Raw genomic sequence first — 21,470 nt, forward strand, 5'->3', positions numbered from 1 at the left:
TAAATGAAAGGTTGCAGCTGATTGTATCTTCGTGATGGGGGAAAAGGGGAGGGGGAAGGGGGAAGGGGGGATGGGGGTGGGAGAGGTGAGGTGAAGTGAGGAAAGGGAGAGGAGCCGGAGTTGGTCAAAGGCACTGTTTTACCCGCCTTATTGGGTTTTCATGTCAAGGAGCACACACTGGCAGTGGCATCTTCATGATCCCGAGAAAGATGTTAGTGGCACCTCGTTTGACCTGGATGGAGCAGAAATGGCATCCTTCCTGACCTTGATGAGGCAGCCAGTGGCACTCCTCCTAACCTTTATGAGGCAGCCAATAGCACTCCTCCTAACCTTTATGAGGCAGCCAGTGGCACTCCTCCTAACCTTTATGAGGCAGCCAATAGCATTCCTCCTAACCTTTATGAGGCAGCCGATAGCACTCCTTGTAACCTTTATGAGGCAGCCAATAGCACTCCCCGAAACCTTTATGAGGCAGCCAGTAGCATTCCTCGAAATCTTTATGAGGCAGCCAATAGCAGTTGTCTTAACCTTTATAAGACAGCCAATAGCACTCCTCCGAACCCTTATGAGGCAGCCAATAGCACTCCTCGTAACCTTTATGAGGTAGCCAATAGCACCCACCCTTATGCTGATATCAAGAACCGTCTAATAATAAACTTCAGATCCTCGCGGATCAAATCTTACTGTCATCTTGTAGAAGAAAATCTTATAGTATAGTGAAAACTCTCATGACCCATACTGTAGTGATCGTCTTATTTGTCTCGCTATCAAGAAATTCAGTTTTCTGTTACGGTGGAGAGACGCAGTAACTCACCGTGGGGAGTTTATGGAGTTTTACTTGTTGGAATGTTCACGTTAGGTATGACTCAAGCTTAGTTGTTTACCTTCTTTACTGTAGAGACCAACTATGGTATGAACAAAGGTGACAGCCATGATCTAACACTGGATGAAGCTGTATTACACAATAAGAATGATATTTTTCTCACTACATTAACGTGTGTTGACTTGTACCTGATGAGGTGAGTAAAGCAATGATAATGGCAAGAGGTGAAGGACCTATTTGTGTAATATTTTGATTTTGGCTCCATGGAGGGATAAAAAATAAACAATAAACAAAGTGATAAGAAATACAGTGTGTAGATGTGTATAGATTTAAATAATTGGATTTTCCTTACAAAGATATCAGCTATAAATACTTTACCATCTGTCTAAAGTCTAAAAGCATACTGTATATTGGTTAAAAATCGGATGTGTTGATTGCAGTTCGGAAATCTTTATTCCTGGAATCTAAAGCTCATAAACTTTTCCACGTGCAATCAAACTCCATTTTAGATTCAGACATATCCCGGCTCAGTCTCCCTCCTCCCAGCCTCGGCCTGATATAATCCATCCATTAGACACTCAAACTAAACAAATACCAGAGTGTGATTTATCAGTTCCATCTGGTGTGGTTAGGTTAGGTTAGGTTTGAAACTTTGAAAAGATTTCCTCCAATTTCGTTTCACACACCACAACCCAAATGTTCAGCATCATTTACTTCTCAGTGTGCTGCAGTATCTGAAATAACTGAGGTATACTATATGTGCCTTTTCCCAAGCAAAAGACTTGTATTTGGATTTCACAGAATGCATTTAAATATTTAGTCCACATAGAGCTAACAGACAAGCCGATACCATCAGAGCTGTGCAACAGACAACTTCTTCCATACCGCTACAGAAGCTTTATTGAACTGTACCGGATGTAAGTCTTGCCCGCGAGGGGGGGGATCCTCTGATGGTTCATGAGATCACGATCAGGATGAGTGCCATTGGCTGCGTCATTCAGGTGAGAGTTGTGTCACTAATGTCTGCCTGAAGCTGGTAAGCCAGTAATGAAGAAGGTGTTCCTTGTTCACAACGCATGGCTTTATAACAACACCACTGGGTCACAGGAACTCATTAAACAATATGGTGTAAAGTCGACATTATTTCACGGCGTTGTTCTAAGGTTAGAACTATTTGTATTAAAGACTTGTACTGCGGCGGACAGTGGCGACAGAAGTCCTGTTGGTTGAATTGAACAATATTGGGGATGAGGAACACCACTTATAGCCGTGACGACTTTGTGCCTCAGGTGTGGCCTCAGCTGTGTTAAGAGATGGGTCGGCTACTGCAGGTCCCTGAGGCAGTGCAGGGACCAGCAGCTGCCTTATCTCGTCTTCATTTAACACAACTGATCTGATATAAAAAGAAAAAAGGTGTGACACGAGCGATGAGTTGTCTGACCTCTCGCGGGTAAAGGTCGGCTGTGTTGTTTATTATATCTTGTTTGTGGCCTTAATGTTATACAATGACAAGTAAGGTTTTTAACAACATCAAGTTAACAAATTACTTACATTTTGTTTAAAAATTCGTACCGCTTCTGATTATGAAGTCTAAATGATATAAAATCTTCCTTTTAAGAATGAGCATAAATTATGATAATCGTGTAATCCACTGAAAATATCTTGTGTAAACAAACCTGATCTTAAAATTATTATTGAATCAAAGATTCTGTTAGTTCTTCTTTTGTAGCGTAATGGAGCAAAGATGAACAAGAATCAGTCTCTGGCTGATCTAACCACACACAGCAACCCAGTCAGTCAGACCGTCAACAATGAAGTCAGTCGGCCAGACTGTCAAGCAATAAGTTAATTAGTTAGACTGCCAGTCAGGCTTTCACTTCGTCAGGTCACGAGTCAGTCGATGACTTAATCAGGAAAACGTGTGGCTACGTCAGCTAAGCTCTTATTGGTTCAATTATGTTGCCAACATTTACCCAGCCACTGATTGGCTGATACTTTCACGTGTGGGAAAGAGAGTAAATACACTTTAATTACGTTGTTTGTGTGTTTACAAGACTGTAAAACAAGAGGTATATAAATGTTGTTGGCTGCGGGTCTGGGGGATACGTCCCGGCAATATATTTACGGTGAGTCTCCCCCTGGTGGAAGCTCTGCTTATTTTACGGGGAACACTACTTATTTTATGGTTGTTCAATTACATAAATAAATTGACATCATCTCTCCGGCCACTACCTAATGAAGAACTAAAGTCATATCCTTGAATCAGGATTAACTTTTAGATAGTCTTACCCGCTCCGTGTAACAAGGGCCCCCGCCAGTGACTTAAACACTACATTTGTTTTTACACAGATGTCTTACTGATGAAATATCTTACTGATGAGACCAAAGCGTTTATTGATATTTATCTGGGATCCATTAATGTTGTTGTTGTCGTTGTTGCTGCTAGTGTTGTTATTATTATTTTTATTATTGTTGTTATTGTTGTTGGTGATGTTGTCGTTGTTATTATTGTTATTATTATTATTGTTGTTGGTGGTGGTGATGTTGTCGTCGTTGTTACTGTTATTATGATGTTGTCGTTGGTGTTATTGTTGTTATTATTTTTATTGTTGTTGTTGTTGTTGTTGGTGATGTTGTCGTTGTTGTTATTGTTATTATTATTGTTGTTGTTGTTGTTGTTGTTATTATTATAGTTTTATTATTATTGTTGTCGTTGTCCTTGAGGGCCTCCTACACTTAATCTCTGATGATTATTGATACATAAACCTTGGTGTAAGAGTTTGATAGATCAAGAGTCACAGAGTGTAATTAACTCACTAACTTGATACGCGTATTGAAAATTAACAGAAATTAATGTTATATTTTCTGATCTTTGGGCATAAATCTGTTTTCTATTGTAACTATAAATTTTAATGAAACATTAACTTCTCTGGACACAAAATAAATGTATTTAAAAAAGGAATATTTTCATGGAATCGTTTAACATAGACAGAAGTATTGTGGACATGATACACTTATATTTTACTCAGTTTATGGTCGACTTCATGTGTATATATTGTACGGAAATGAAAATATCAGGTGTTAAGTAATTGTATTGTACCAGCGAACCTGATCTGTAGTGGTGCTTGTTTCATCTATCTTATTTTATTATTTTATATTTATGTTGTTGCTGTATTTTACACTTGTAAAAAGTTGACGCCACATAAAATACTTGACGTGCAGTTAATTGCAGATATAATTGAAACATTACATCTATGTCTTTTGTAACAACTGACAGATCATGATAAAAATATATTAATATTTAAATTTTCACTATAAACCAACGTATGAGGAAAACATATATGAATTAATATATATTTCAGTGTTCAGAATCATGTTGTATTGTGAGCAGTTATACATGTAACTGTTACCTGTGTGTGTGTGAGTGTGTGTGTTTTTGTGCGTGCGTGCGAAAGTGGGTCTAACATTTTAAAAGGTTACATGTGAAGTATATTACATTGCGTCCCTGATTTAAACTTTTCTTGACCAGGAAATTTTTCTGTTATAAATATATATAACAATATATAGTTACACCGTGATCATAGTCAGACAAAGGACTCTAGTACGGCAGCCTGCAGCGGTGTGTTGCACCATGGGATAAAAATAACAACCACGCGGGTGTCATTAGCTCCCTGGGTCAAGCCTGTGGTGTATACAGTCGCACTATAACACAAAGACAATACTAACAGCTGAACTTTGTAACATATTTGTATATTCTCAAACTAAAAGTATTGCAGCGGTTTTTTGAGGTAGACAGCCAATTCTGCAGTAAGTTGTAAACATCAAAATGGCGGCGTCAGAGTTACCATGCTAATGAACCCATATGCTTAGAAAATAAGAACTACAGAAATAAGAACTTTAATGTGTCTAAGTTGATACCAATAAAGTTGTCGCTTGTTGACTAACTTCTCCTACTTAAGTCTACAACACCGGTTTATCGATGGTTGAATTATATGCTAACAAACTTATGTGTGAAAAAGAAAACCATACAAATGAGGTACCAAAAGCGATACAGTTCTATTTCACGTTCATTACTGGCACAAAATTAAGTTTCACCAATATTGGTCTAACGATGGCCGAGTTATCAGAGTAATATGTGCCATCACCTAAGGCTTAGCGGCCCACAGAAAGAATATCACAGTAAGCTAAGAATAAAATAACAATATCATTAACAAACATAAGAATACACATACTCTTTCTTCAAGAATAAACGAATTAAAACATTGATACGTTATAGAGGACTAAAGCGTCGTACTTGAGTGACAATTAATTATTTGTGAAAAAGATATCAATAGTCTTAAAGCATTGTTGGATGTATAGTGAGGGTCTTACTAACACACACACACACACACACACACACACACACCAAGTGTCTTCTTTAACCTACAATCTAAGTTTTACGTAATAGCAGTTCGATTTCTAATGAGGATAATCATAACCGCGGGTTTTGACTCGCACTTCTGTAAGGCTCTTGGTAATAGACCCGGCCTTAGAGAGCTCATGTTGTGATCTTCCTCTTTGGCTGTGATCAAGTCCAGGTGATCTTCCTCTGTGGTTGTGATCAAGTCTGGGAGATCTTCTTTGGCTGTGATCAAGTTTGTGTGATCTTCCTCTTTCGCTGTGATCAAGTCCGGTTGATCATCTTTCGCCGTGATTAAGTTCGGGTGATCTTCCGCTTTCGCTGTGATCAAGTTTGGGTGATCTTGCTGTGTGGCTGTGATCAAGTCTATGTGATCTTCCTCTTTCGCTGTGATCAAGTTTGGGTGATCTTCCTCTTGTTTTTGTTTATTTATGATATTTCGACCAGTTTCACACATTTTGTTACCCAAGAATATACTACAACTCTCACTGACTGGACTACAGACACACACACACACACACACACACACACACACAACCTTCTGGATGCGATGGAATTAAAATTTGTCTATCTGTAAACATACAAACCGATGTATATTTAGTATTATAAGGTTATTTCATATTAAAAATAATACACTATTAATACACACAGATTATAATGTGAGTTTCTGTATTTATATTAAAGTTACTCACACTGAAGGTCCACGCTCAGTCTTGCTTCTTATATTATGTCGTCAAAGGAAAATTAACTATTCACATATTACCTGTAGTTTTTAGTGTTGTATTTCCTTATTCGGCTTAAAAACATGAACACACGTAAAGAGTAATGTTTCCAGCCTTGAATATTTTCTCTGGTTGCTATGTGCACAGTCACGGACAAAAGTTGGCTCCCAGGGATGAAATTGAGTCACGGGAATGATTCTCCTACCTGACTTACCCTGACTGTCATCTGGTGTGGGTGTGTTATTCTCTTTCATTTGGGGTCAATACTCCTTCAGTTTGGGAGGGAGCGAACTTTTGACCACCAACTGTCCCGTACTTTAGCTTGCTGTAAATGAAATTAACATACATGTTAAATAAATATGAATGGCAGTAAAATAAAAAGACAAACGTTTATGTAATATCTAACCTTCAATGTATTTGATAACAATATAAACCAAAACAAATGAAATGAAAGGTCTGATTTTGACAAACCAGTGTTTGATGTTCTTACCACGGACGGTATAATTCTACGGTCTCTACCACCCACATTTGATTTACTCAGTATCTAAATTGATTGAATTGAATTGAATTGAAACAGATTATTTAGCCAGAAAAACACAGATACAGAGTGGATAATAATAACAATACTAACATGGCTCAGCCAGTTGAAAACCTGAGCTCTCTTTTGGGCACCTGATATATACTATACATTTATCTCAAGGAAGTATTTTGTAACATTTAGTATCATCTGGAATAGTACAATTCCTCATGGTGATCTGGGATGCTCTCTGCAAGATTTTTGCCAACATTAATAAAATATTCATTGAAGTGGTTGGCAATGGAGGATGGTTCCGTTACAACTGAATCATTTATCATAAAAGCTGAGTGGGGGGCCGAAGGCTGAGTGTTCCTTTTCTGAATAGAATTTATTACATTCCAGGTTTTCTTACTGTCGCCTGATGCTGACTGGAGCTTATTTGTATAATAGTTACGTCTGGCGTTTCTAACTGCTTGAGTTACTCAATTTCTGATACTTCGGTAAGCATCACCGAAAGTTAAGGGTCTTTTGCAAATTTCCTTTGGAGTTTGTGTTTTTCCTTTATCATTATCTTAATTTCGCTTGTGATATAGAGTTTGGAAATGGATACAGTTTCCACTGACTTAGTCTTGAGCGGGAAGCATTTATCAAAGCAAGCATTGAAGATGCAAGAGAAGTTGCAGCTGTTCACGTTGTCGGAGGCATAGACAAGATCCCAGTTAGCATTCATTTAGTTGTTTTCAAAAAGGAGCACGTTGTCGGTGCAGTAGTCTCTGCATTGGATTGGGACTCTAGTAGACATTTCAGGTCGTGTGGCTGTTTTATTCATGGCAAAAACTGGGAAGTGATCCGAGATATTGTTATAAATAATTCCACTTGCAAGATTGTTAGGGGTGTTGTTCGTCCAGATATGATCTATCACAGTGGCAGAGGTGGCATTTACTCTAGTAGGTTTGGTTATAGTGTTGAAGAAGAGTTTAGAATGGCAGGTAGCAAGAAGGTCTAATACTGAGGTGTCGATTTCTGATTTTAATAGATCAAGGTTGAAATCTCCTGTAATGTAGCAATGTTTTCTCTCTGAACTTTTGATAGTGATAAGCTCCGAAAATTTATCAAGAAAATTCCTTACAATAGTGTGGGGTCTTCTGTAGATTACTCCTACTAGGATATTACGTGTGGCGTTACGTAATTCAATGAAAACACTCTCCATGTACTCCTCCTGAACATTTAAATCAAGACAAACGTTTATATAATATCTATCCTTCAATATATTTGGTAAAAATATAAGCCAAAACAAATGAAATGAAAGGTCCGATTTTGACGAACGAGTGTTTGATGTTTTTACCCCCGGACGGTAAAAGTCTACGGTCTCTACCACCCAGATTTGACTTAGTCTGTATCTTGACTTACTCTATATCTAAATTAATATATTGTATGTTACCATGATTTATAAACTCCTTGACTTTATCCTACAGTAGTGTGGTCATTCCCCCCTCCCCGAAAAAAATAATAAATCAGTTAAATATTTATGTAATATTTTTTTATATATCACTTGATATATACAGAAAAAGTTACCTTAAAAACGAGTAAGATCGGAGCATAGATCGGCGGCGTAAAACTGGCACTGTTCACTGACGGGTTAACATGTTTGTCATTAATAAAGTATTCATGAATATAGTTATTGGCTCTTAAAACCAGTGAAAGGTTTATATGATAAGATGCTGTAGATGGTGTCATGGTCGTCTACTACAGTTACATGACAAGATGCTGTAGATGGTGTCATGGTCGTCTACTACAGTTATATGACAAGATGCTGTAGATGGTGTCATGGTCGTCTACTACAGTTATATGATAAGATGCTGTAGATGGTGTCATGGTCGTCTACTACAGTTACATGACAAGATGCTGTAGATGGTGTCATGGTCGTCTACTACAGTTATATGACAAGATGCTGTAGATGGTGTCATGGTCGTCTACTACAGTTATATGACAAGATGCTGTAGATGGTGTCATGGTCGTCTACTACAGTTATATGACAAGATGCTGTAGATGGTGTCATGGTCGTCTACTACAGTTATATGACAAGATGCTGTAGATGGTGTCATGGTCGTCTACTACAGTTATATGACAAGATGCTGTAGATGGTGTCATGGTCGTCTACTACAGTTATATGATAAGATGCTGTAGATGGTGTCATGGTCGTCTACTACAGTTATATGATAAGATGCTGTAGATGGTGTCATGGTCGTCTACTACAGTTATATGATAAGATGCTGTAGATGGTGTCATGGTCGTCTACTACAGTTATATGACAAGATGCTGTAGATGGTGTCATGGTCGTCTACTACAGTTATATGACAAGATGCTGTAGATGGTGTCATGGTCGTCTACTACAGTTATATGACAAGATGCTGTAGATGGTGTCATGGTCGTCTACTACAGTTATATGACAAGATGCTGTAGATGGTGTCATGGTCGTCTACTACAGTTATATGACAAGATGCTGCAGATGGTGTCATGGTCGTCTACTACAGTTACATGACAAGATGCTGTAGATGGTGTCATGATCATCTACTACAGGGGGCGCCGGTGGGTAGAGCGGTACCGCTCTTGCCTCGCAAGCGAGATGTCACGGGTTCGATTCCCGGGCCGGTGGAAAGTTGTTCGGACACACTTCCCAGCCTCCCTTGGTCCCTGTTCACCTAGCAGCATAGTCGGTACCTGCTGTAAATCGAAAGCTGCGAATTCCTATTCAGGGAAAGTTGTTGGAGCTTCCAATAACTTGCTTAGACATAAGCCATTAACTATTCAGGCTTCTACGCCCTTGACTCTTCAGGCTTCTACGCCCTTAACTCATGAGACATAAAGGCAAGCATGAACTTAGCATGCTTCCCTGTTGGGCGCTGTAAACGCCTCTGCGCTTCACCTTACACAAGGATGTAGGGGGGTGCCCAATTCCATAAAAGAAAAGAAAATGTTGTGTAAGACGCGAGGAGGGTGAAGACTCTCATGGTGTGGGAGGAAGAGCCTCAGTATTAGCCGCTCTTACCTCTCGATGATCACCTGGGGAGAATTTATCAACTCCTTCTTGTTGATTATTTTCATCACGACACACACGCACACACAGTACGTGTGCACAAGTGTGGACAAAAATAATTCGACAGGGAGTGAATGTAAGCTCGGCCTGCTTCATAAATAAAGAAAATCACAGACTTTTAATCGTCAACTCCCCCTCCCCTCTCCCTCCCCCCCTCCCCCCCCCCTTCCTGCCTGACTGCTGAATTCCTTTTGTCCACAACTGTGCATATTGTACGTAAGCTTATTCATGTGCACGATTGTTAATGTTTTTATCTAAATGTTTATTTCTTGTATAAATATGTATAAATGTGTAATAATGTATATTCAAACATTTTACACAACCAGCTACTCTGAATTTACAAGGAGAAAGAGAAGCTGTAAATCCTCCTCTGACACTTAGCATATTAATGAGACGCAGCAGGAGTGACGGTGGCCCACACACCACCACCTACAATTACTCCAAGTCTGTGTGGAAAGTTACAAAGAGAATGTTTCATTAACTATCTAATTCTTTTTTCATATATCCTGTAGCGTGAGAATATTATATCATTAACAAGGCGTTTATGGTTTATTTTCACTTGGTTTTAAAGGTACATTTGTGTATGTGTGTGTGTGTGTGTGTGTGTGTGTGTGTGTGTGCGTGCGTCTTCGTAATATCGTTTAGTGGTGCAATATTTTTAAGAGATACATCACGTTTTATGTCCCTCTGGCAAAAACTATACCGCCACTACACCTTCAACAACTTCAGGCAATAACAAATTTTAAAAATTCACTAAAACAATTAAAACAAAATACGATTGAAAGGACAATTGTCAGTTATACCAAGTCTCTCTTTACTTCATTAAGTCCTATTATATTCCTAACTACCTGACTCTTCATATGGTTATATCTCACCTGGTATGTGGAGTAGTGTGTACAGTTCTATGTTCCTGGTGATAAGTGTGGGGGAATATTGCCTCTCCGTTTGTTTGTCTGTCAGTAATTCGATCTGTCATCCCATCTGTCTGTCTCTCCGTCAACCTTACTGTCAATCCATCTGGCAGTCTGTCTACTCATCAGTCGTACATTTACACGATTGCACTGTTGGTTGGTTATAAGGAGACAAAGGTAAACATTCAAAAGGGTTTGTGTGGCTTCTTTGGCTGGAACTGGAAGTGAAGTCAAATCAAACTACACTTTATGTGAGACGCACCACAGGGACTCCAGCTCACCGCACACACCGGCTGGAACTACAGTACAACATACATATCAAGATTGGTTTATGGATTGCAAGGCAACAAGCTAGAAAGCAAAATTACCCTAAATATTTTTTTAAAGAATTATATGTAAGTATACGCAAGAAAATGGAGACCATTTATACTGAAAGAGAAAATAGAATACGCAGAGAGAGAGAGAGAGAGAGAGGGAGAGAGAGAGAGAGAGAGAGAGCAGTTGTAAAAGTTTGAAAAGGATATAGAATATCCTGATCAAAAGACGTAAAATGATATGCAATAAAACGATGGTGTTGTATTTAAAGAATAATCGGGAAATAAAGGAACAGTAAAACGTTCTCCACTGATGGTCCACCCTCTTAGGGTCCAAATTGGACGAGTGTGTAAAATAGTTACACGTATAAACATATTATTGACACCCGTGTTTAATATATTGATATTTCTGTGTTGTCATAATGATCAAGGGCTTAATTTACATGTGTATTAAGAATGACATTCTTCCCTGAGAACTTCAATAACCTACCGTCTTCATCTGGAGTGTGTGTGTGTGTGTGTGTGTGTGTGTGTGTGTGTGTGCGTGTGTGCGTGTAACACCAACAATGAAAGAGGAAATAAGGAATCGTTCGTTTGATCATAATTTTTACTATAACATTCAGAAGGGAATGTTACAGAGGTGTGATGGTGCGCACTCTTTAGGTCGAGAGTGCTGAATATCTTGTAACGAGATAGGTTAGTCACCAAGTCGTCTATCCGGGGCAAAGGATAAGCATCCAGCTGGGTATACCTGTTGATGGTTTGGCTGTAGTCGACACAAGCAGCTTTTTGTGCCGCTCATTAGTAGTGATGAGGACTTGCGCCCTCCACGGTGAAGTGCTGGGTTCGATTGTTCCTTCCGACAACATCTTATCGACTTCACCTTGGATGAAAACGCTGTCCGCTTGACCAAATCGTCTTGACTTCGTCGCAACAGGTTTACAGGGGGAGGTCAGATTAGAGAAGAGAGATGGTGGATCGACCAAAGCAGATGTTAGGCTACAATGATGAGGTGCTCTTTAGGCTCACTGAAATCAATTGTAACCCTACTGTGTAGTCTCATGAAATCTTGACCCAAAATAGCGTCACTGCGTAGGTCGGGAAGAACAGTCAGTTGAGTATCTGGATAGAGTTTCCCCTTGACGGTAATATCTACAGTACAGTGACCTAGTACTGGCCATGATAGGGACGACGAGGCCATTGACACGCGACCTGACACTGGATGACACTGCTGGATAGCGCGGTTTGATACGAACGATTTTGAGCTCCCGGTATCAACGATGGCTGTAGCTGTATCGTCATTAATAAGCACATATATGGTAGATCGAGCGAGACAGCCAGGGGAAGTCGCAGATATTGAAGCCAAAGTAGGAGAGTGTAAGACCGCACAAGTGGAAGATGAAGTAGCAGGTGAGTAACGAGATGATCTGCATACTTTCGCAAAATGGCCTTTCTTGTTGCATTTGTGGCAAGTTGAATCGCGCACAGGACACTGAAGTCGGTTATGCAGTGCTCCACCACAGAAATAACACTTTGGTTGATGAGTGGCAGCTAAGAGGGGAGACTCATCGCTGTCGATTTTCTCAGTTGAAGTAACAGCGAAAGCGTTCATAGGAGCCAGAGACCGAAGATAGGACTCGGAGTCTCTTTGAGTCAGATCGAGCGACGAGCCTGGTCGAACGCAATAGCCAAATCAAGAGTCTTGTTTTCTAAGAGCCGCTGTCTGATCATAGGAGATAGTAGACCATTGATAAAAGCGTCGCGGATATACTCGTCTCTGTTCGCCTCTGCGGTACTTGCTGAGCTGACGAAGTTCCTGTAAATATTGGTCCAAACTCTCGCCCGAGTGTTTCCTCCTGGTAGCTAGTAGATGACGGGCGAACACTTCGTTCTTCGGCTTTACGTACAAGTCCTTCAGAACCTGAATGGCGGCGTCATACGAGACACAGCCGGCTATGTATTCGTACACAGATGGGGAGACGAAGTTGCAGAGTGGCTAGCTTGTCGGGCTCGAGAGCAGAAATGGAGGTAAGGAACGTGTTGAAGGTCCGGAACCAGTGGCGCCACTCCTTTGAAGCGGTGGGAGAGTTCGGCGCAGCATCCAGACGTTTCGGCCTCAGGAACTTCTCCATTATGACTCAGTTTCAGTTATGAACAATAAATTGTGGTGAAAGAAGACTACAGTCGACCTTTTTCTATGCTGTATTGTTCATATAACTGACCAAGGGTAGTATGGCATCTGGAAGAGAACAAGAGAATATTCTAGTAAGTGAAAGGAACAATGAAAAGTATTAATATAATATAAGCCCAAACAAAAACAAAACCCAATGATAAGAAACATAACAGATGTACATACACACATAACAAGGTAGAAGACATGGGTTCAAGTGTACACCCACTAATAAATAATTCGGCACCCGTGTCATATTGTATCACGCCGTAAGAGTGCAGAATAATTTTTTAGTGGGTGTACAAGTGTAGCATAACTTTATTACAAGAGGAAATGTGTGTAATATCCTCAGGTAAAGGACATTATAACCAAGAATGTTCACTAGTCATGGTGTATGTACAGTACTTCAGGATACCAACACAGCTGGCGTTGTATATAATATATGCCACAAATCATATCATTTAAATCTTACTGTAGAGATAAAACACAGGAAACAAGAACGATGTTTGTCTGTGTTTCATCTTTTCCTACAGTGGGCCTTCAGTAACATGAGTATATATTCATGTATATATCTATGTCCTTACTTTACAAACACGTTTTCCTACACTAGATCATGTTTTGTCAGCCACACGGTCCACTATAATAAACTCTGTGCACTCGTCGTGTCATTAAGGAACAACACCAAGAGTGAAACATTTACCTCAACAGTGTCACAGGTATGTAACCGCTAATTAAGTCAAGCGTCCGGCGGCCATGTGAGTAATGAGAAATTTATCTAATAAAGTCTGAAACAGGAAAGGGAGTTTATGATCCAGAGTCTCTCTGGCAGGTCTCTCACTCTCAGCGATAACTGCTACTTCCTCAGTGTAAGGGGTGACAGTATTCAACCCTGCCTGGCCCCTGTCTCTACTTCACACCGCTCGCTCACTATTTCTCTGTTCAATACTCAACTCACACTGATGATACAGGCTTTGTATCCCACTCATTAACTTTGGCTCTATATCATTTTAGTAATGTTCCAAAGCTCTGCAGAAGTTGTTGATATTGATTTTTTCTTATCCCTTTCCCAACTCTTCTCCGGGATAATGTTAAGGTAAACATAGGTCCGAGGTGTTCCTACTGGTGCCATGATGACAATTCCCCAACACCTTTCCTCAACTCGTGTCCATAATCTTGTCTCGGTGTCATTTACTTTCCCCGCAAGTAACAACAGAAAGATTCCTTGATGGGCAGACAGTTGCTCTCTGCCAGTCTAGTGGGACCTTCTCTCGCTTCCAAACAATATCAAATATTCGCCTCAGCCATGTGGTACATCCGCACCTGCTGCCACTAACTATTTCTTCTTGTTCCTCGTCGTCTCCTGGTGCTTCGTCCTACTCTTCGTTTGTGTCCACATGTTCTTCCTCTATATCAATATTTTCACGTCCTTCACCACGTTTATGTTTCAAGTTATTTTGTTCCATCTTTGCACTTTGTCCTCAGGTTCAACCAAGATATTGTTGCCCTCGTTGTTCCACACTGCAAATGATATACCGGGGAAAATCTATTGTCACTTCCAGTGTCTCTTGAATGAAATACTCCTGGTCATACAGCGAATTTTGTTGTACACTAATGGCGATAAACTAACAAATATATTACACTTAACATGGCTAATGTAAGTTATATATGGATAGTGGTCAGTAAACAGGGCGACACAAGCTGCAGGTAATATCCGTTTACATTAAATACTTACGATATCCTGACAAATTATAATCATGAAGTAATATTATTCATCAAAATGAAAGTTATTGTTACATCATTTTTCTCACTAATTGGAACTCATATTTCAATATATTTTATATTGGAATTTCTTGGACGTAATGTCCTGTGGGCTGCAGTTAATTACTATAATGATGAGTCTGACAAACTGTACTTCCGTCACGGGCAGTCGAGTGGGCGGTGCAAATTAATTAATTTAGTTTTTGATAATTTATAGAATTTGTAACCCAACTGAATATAATACACAAAGTTACAAACATTTATTTAGCGCCAGCATCAAGTATTAAACTTATCGTGTAGAGTCTTGACCACTGAGAGTATAACCTGTTGTGTGTGTATCAAGATCTCTGATTGGCTGGGACTCCAACACAGGTAAAAGCAATTAAAAGGTAAACAGGGTCGTCAGCATGTTTGTCTGGCAATCCTATCGGTTGCTTCTATGTACTCACTGGGCGTAAGCAGATTGGTTACTGAGCAAGCACAGGTTTAACCTATCGGAACAAACCTTTCGGTCATTACGAGAGACGCAGTTAAATTCAGATCATGATTAAAGCGGATTTCCTTCAATCGTTATTGATCTCGAATTCATGTAAAAATAATTAATAGATATAATATAATTAACAGTTTATTGAAACACTATGAGTTTAAGAATCAATAATTATCACGTAATAAATTATATGTAGTAGCAGATGTGTCTTCACTCCTTCAACTTTACCCTGCTAGTCATCGCTCCTTAACACGCTACATACCCGTCCTTGTGTCCACTGTTACCCCAGGAATTATAAATCCCGGTTCTGGATGACAATTTTCCGTGATTGAAGAAGAGGGTGGGAGAGAGAAGGAAGTGTGCTGGTGACAGAACAGACAACACGAGAGAAACACCAGTATAATGGGACAGGCTCCCCAGGCTCACCAGCAGTGGGTTAGACTAAGCAGCCTTTGTTGTGGTGTTCGGGACGGGAGAAAGCCGCCAGACGAGTAAATGGAAATGTTTGCTGACGACGGCCACTGCAGATATGAAGGGAGGAATAAGGCGGAACTCTTGATATTAAATTCCTGGATAAATCTTCCTTGTAAGTGATGGCAGCAATATGACGCCTCCCCTTTCGTTAATTATAAAAACTAACTACATATGTTTGCACATTTAAACATAAATTGAATTTTAGTCTCAGGGAAAGATGACTTCGTATATACATGGACACAGGATGGGGCCAGCAGTGCAGTGTATTAGTCAGAACACTAAGACCAACACGTTACCACACTATATAAAACATATCGGTCCTGAATATCTAAAAGTAGTTATTTAATATAGAAAAATAAACATATCTTGTACTGGGAGTCTTTCCTTAGATCTTGAAGTACATTAATTACTACGGTATAACAACAACTACAACAGTAAATATAAAATTCAACTAAAACCACGAGAATAGGATTAGTGTCTCATGACTCTAATAGAACATAACAACAGGTACACAATATATCACCAACACGTACACACTACACATGTCTAGTCTGGTGGTGTAGTAATGTGTGTCTTTAAGCAGAGACAGAATACCAACAATACAATTATCTTGTGTTATGAGATAATGAGAACTAAATATACCTTGAGATTTGCATGACTTTCTTTTCAGTGTTGATTAACTATTTTCCATGACAGGATCTTACTTCAGTATTTTCTTAGGTTGTTTGAACGTTAATGACAAAATCCCAAAGTTTGTGTAATATATAACGCAGTGTTGTGGTGCTGGTCATTCTTAGACTCCTCTTATCACTGCTGTAAACTTGTCATCTCTCCTTCACGAATATTATGGTTCTTACTGATTAAAATTGTGTACTCGGAGGTGTACACTTGTACAGTTGTCTAAGAGTTCCTTTATCCCGTGTGGTGATGTTATTAATGTAGATAACAGTAGTGATAATAATAATATTATTATATTATTATTATTAATATTATTATTATTATTATTATTATTATTATTATTATTATTATTATTATTATTATTATTATTATTATTATTATTAACGTTTTATTATTATTCTTAACATTATTATTATTAACGTTTTATTATTATTATTAACATTATTATTATTATTATTATTATTATTATTATTATTATTATTATTATTATTATTATTATTATTATTTTGATTATTATTATTATTATTATTATAATTTTGATTTTGATTTTGATTTTGATTTCGATTTTGATTTTAATTATAATTTTAATTTTAATTTTAATTTTAATTTTAATTTTAATTTTAATTTTAATTTTAATTTTAATTTTAATTTTAATTTTAATTTTAATTTTAATTTTAATTTTAATTTTAATTTTAATTTTAATTTTAATTTTAATTTTAATTTTAATTTTAATTTTAATTTTAATTTTGATTTTGATTTTGATTTTGATTTTGATTTTGATTTTGATTTTGATTTTGATTTTGATTTTGATTTTGATTTTGATTTTGATTTTGATTTTGATTTTGATTTTGATTTTGATTTTGATTTTGATTTTAATTTTAATTTTTGATTTTGATTTTTTGATTGATTTTGATTTTAATTTTAATTTTAATTTTAATTTTAATTTTAATTTTAATTTTAATTTTAATTTTAATTTTAATTTTAATTTTAATTTTAATTTTAATTTTAATTTTAATTTTAATTTTGATTTTGATTTCGATTTCGATTTCGATTTCGATTTTAATTTTAATTTTAATTTTGATTTTGATTTTGATTTTGATTTTGATTTTGATTTTGATTTTGATTTTGATTTTGATTTTGATTTTGATTTTGATTTTGATTTTGATTTTGATTTTGATTTTGATCTTGATCTTGATCTTGATCTTGTTCTTGATTTTCATTTATTTATTATTTATTATTATTATTATTATTATTATTATTATTATTATTATTATTATTATTATTATTATCATTATTATTATTATTATTATTATTATTATTATTATTATTATTATTATTATTATTAAAAACAATAATAAATAAAACCTTGTTTCCTAACCATTTAAATTATATTACGTAAACTAAATCAACTTCATTAACATTACTTACTTGACAAATAAGTAAATTGACATATAAACATTTCACTTCATTAACATATTCAATTAACAACAATAAAAATACCCAACAAATTACATTATTCCCAGATGTAAATTAGTTTACTTATTAATCCATTTGTGCATAATAACTACATGTTGTTATGATATAAACAGATAAACAACACAAAGAGAGATATAATGCTTCACTTAACAGGTGTTGTGTGAGAGTTACCGAGATGTAATAGAGCACAGGATACAGCCGATGGAAGTATGGGGCATGGTACAGTGCTCAGGGCCAGGCGTCATGGTACAGTGCTCAGGGCCAGGCGTCATGGTACAGTGCTCAGAGCCTGGCGTTATGGTACAGTGCTCAGGGCCAGGCGTCATGGTACACTGCTCAGGGCCAGGCGTCATGGTACAGTGCTCAGGGCCAGGCGTCACGGTACAGTGCTCAGGGCCAGGCGTCATGGTACAGTGCTCAGGGCCAGGCGTCATGGTACAGTGCTCAGGGCCAGGCGTCATGGTACAGTGCTCAGGGCCAGGCGTCATGGTACAGTGCTCAGGGACAGGCGTCATGGTACAGTTCTCAGGGACAGCGTCGTGGTACACACGCAGTACTCAGGGGCCAGGTGTCACGGTACAGTACTCAGGGCCAAGCGTCACGGTACAGTACTCAGGGACAGGTGTCATGGTACAGTACTCAGGGCCAGGCGTCATGGTACAGTACTCATAACTAAGTCTTAAGATAATTACGCGTAAAATGGTTCAATATACATGTAATTATAAGCTAGAATATAGAAAAAGATATATTTAGTTATGCTCTTAAATATAATTACCGTGTTTTCAAGGAGTTTTTTATTTAATAAGTATTTCCGAGGAAGACCTTTACCGTGTGGTTAAGTATAAGATATTTTTTTTATTTCAGGAAACTAATGAAAACAAACTTCTGTTATTTAGTAAAAGAAATTTAAAGAAGTAAGTATTCTGAAAAGATAAAACAGAAATAATTATGTTTATTTAGCCATTATTAACATTAACATTACTATTCATAAACAGTACACACACTATGTAGCTTTTTACTTGAGGCAAACGTAACCGAATATATTAATTTAAACGCATTATATTGCCACCAGATCCACTCATAGTTAAGACGTTAAGCGTAATGTTGGCACCTACAGTTTTATGTTAAACCTCTCCCAGTCCCCCCTCCCCCCTCACACTCCCCCACAGTCCCTCCTCCCCCTCAAAGTCTCTCCTTCCCCCTCACACTCCCCACAGTCCCCCCTCCCCCCTCACACTCCCCACAGTCCCTCCTCGCCCCTCCTAGTCTTTCCTCCTGCAGCTCTCTTGTGTTCAGATTTCGTACCTCAAATATATTCTTGAATCTTTCTCAGCTTTAGACAAAGTCTGTGGAATTGTTTTATTTTCTTCTGGAGATTGAACTCTTCCCTCACTGTCACGTTCACACACACACACACTAATTCTCTGGGTGCAGGAGGTCCCGGGTTCAAATCTTGGACAAGCCCTTTCGTTATGTTAGATGTTAAAAACTTCATAACATCTTTATAATCTTCAACAACTCGTGGGTCTGTAGCCGCCAAAAGGTTCTTAGAGTCACCCCCATGCCGTGACCAGGATTCGAACCTGGGTTATTGCGGCCACAACGCAATGTACTAACCACTATACGATCACGGCCGCTGACTCACATTGTAGTGACTCAGGAGATATTAGTTTAGACTACGACAGATTAGGTTCGCTTAGGATAGGTTAGAACAGGTTATGATAGATCAGGGTAGGTGGGGGCCAGGCGGTGTTTGCCAAGTGGGGTACAAGAGGCGTCTTCCAGGTGGGGTCCAGGTGTCATCCAGGTGGGCCCCAGGAGGCGTCTTTCAAGCGGGGTCCAGGTGGAGTCCAAGAGCCGTCTTTCAGGTAGGGTGCAAGAGCCATATTTCAGGTGGGGTCCAGAAGGAGTGTTCCAGGTGGGGTCCAGGAGGCGTCTTTCACGTGGGGCCCAGGAGGCGTCATACAAGTGGAGTTCAGGAGTCTTATTTCAGTAGGGTCCAGGTGTCTTCCAGTTGGGGTCCAGAAGACTTCATCCAGGTGGGCTCCAGGAGACGTCTCTCAGGTGGGCTCCAGGAGACGTCTTGCAGGTGGGATCCAGGGGCCAATTTTCAAGTGGGGACCAGGAGGTGTCTTTCAGGTGGAGTCCATGAAGCGTTTTTCATGTGGAGTCCAGGAGGCGTCTTCCAGGTGTAGTCCAGGGGGCGTCTTCCAGGTGTAGTCCAGGGGGCGTCTTCCAAGTGGATCCAGGAGGCGTCTTCCAAGTCGGGTCCAGGAGTCGTCTTCCAGATGGGGTCCAGGAGACGTCTTACAGGTGGGGTCCAGGAGGCGATTTTCAGGTGGGGTCCAGGAGGCGTCTTCCAGGTAGGGTCCAGGAGACGTTTTACAGGAGAAAATTAGAGTAACTGGAGAAAAGCTGCGACGTTTAGTGGGGTTACATTGGATAACACCCTTGTCACATCTGACCCGAGCTGGTTATCAAATCCACGTCACTCACGTTATCATTGCATGGAATCAATTCCTTAAATCTATCTATCTTCTCATTATTACTCAACGGCCTGTTGGTCTAGGGGTATGATTCCTGCTTTGGGTGCAGGAGGTCCCGGGTTCAAATCCCGGACAGGCCCGTTCGTTATGTTAGATGTTGGAAACTTCATAACATCTTTATTAACTTCAGCAACTCGTTTGTGTCTGTAGCCGCCAAAAGATTCTTAGATCAAATCCATGGACTTAAAGAATCCTTGTATAGTTTTACCAGGTGTGTAAATTAATGAAACAATAAGCCGGGGTAATAATGTAGTGAGTTTGTGTTTGAGGGCAGGACTGTTCCTTCCAGCACGTGTGATAGTGAAGTAGATGATAGCTCTGTTAACTGTGGTAGATGGTTGTTTTGGTAGTATGTTTGTTGTGGGGGTTGTGTGTCGAGGAAGGTTTGGGGAACCATTTGTCATTAGTCCTATTTCCTCAACCTCTAAATATACCACCAGTCCAGTAGCCTCATTACGTGTTTAATCTCCTGCTATCATTTATAAGATTAGGTTAGGTTAGGTTAGGTTAGGTTAGGTCAGGTTAGGTCAGGTCAGGTCATCCTCCACGAAGCTAATCTTGCCATCCACCGTAATATATCTCTTTTATTATCACCATTTTTTTACTCGCTTGCCAGTGATTTTCTCTGAGAATTTTACCCATCCCTCTTTTAAGATTTTTATACACTTTAATGTAAGGATTTTTACCATTTTCCTGTCTCTTATTCGTGGACTTTTATATTGCACTATTTAGATTCTATGTTTTTGTTAAGTGTGTTACTAATGTTTTGTCCTTTTCTCTTCTCTTCTCTTATTTTAGTTTGTTTTTATTTTACTATAATTTCTTCCCTTTTTTCCTATTTCCTCACTTCCTTCGCTGCGTCTACCGTCACTCTTAATAGATTATCTCCGCTAACACCTTCAGTACAGGGACGCCACTTCTAATACTTTATTTGGTTAACGCCAGACGATATTATTCAGCACAGAAGGGGCGCCGTACACAAGGGGTTAATGATGTCTAGTTCTGCATCATGTGTCACGCCATAAACCAATCACAGTAGACCAGTTGACACGAGACGCTGACAGCTAAGAGTAGTGTCAGGATGTTTATGTAAATGAC

General features: G+C 38.8%; 2 non-coding genes across 2 annotated transcripts; one reads left to right on the forward strand and one right to left on the reverse strand.

Moving 5' to 3' along the window:
* Positions 1–19,388: 19,388 nt before the first annotated feature.
* Positions 19,389–19,460, reverse strand: Trnah-gug. The gene has a single exon. It is a non-coding gene; the product is annotated as a tRNA-His (tRNA).
* Positions 19,461–20,380: 920 nt separating this feature from the next.
* Trnap-ugg lies at positions 20,381–20,452 on the forward strand. The gene has a single exon. It is a non-coding gene; the product is annotated as a tRNA-Pro (tRNA).
* The last annotated feature ends 1,018 nt before the right edge of the window (positions 20,453–21,470 follow it).

The sequence above is a fragment of the Homarus americanus genome, unplaced genomic scaffold (genome assembly GCF_018991925.1).
Source record: "Homarus americanus isolate GMGI-L3 unplaced genomic scaffold, GMGI_Hamer_2.0 scaffold58413, whole genome shotgun sequence".
In the NCBI taxonomy this organism is placed as follows: Eukaryota; Metazoa; Arthropoda; class Malacostraca; order Decapoda; family Nephropidae; genus Homarus; species Homarus americanus.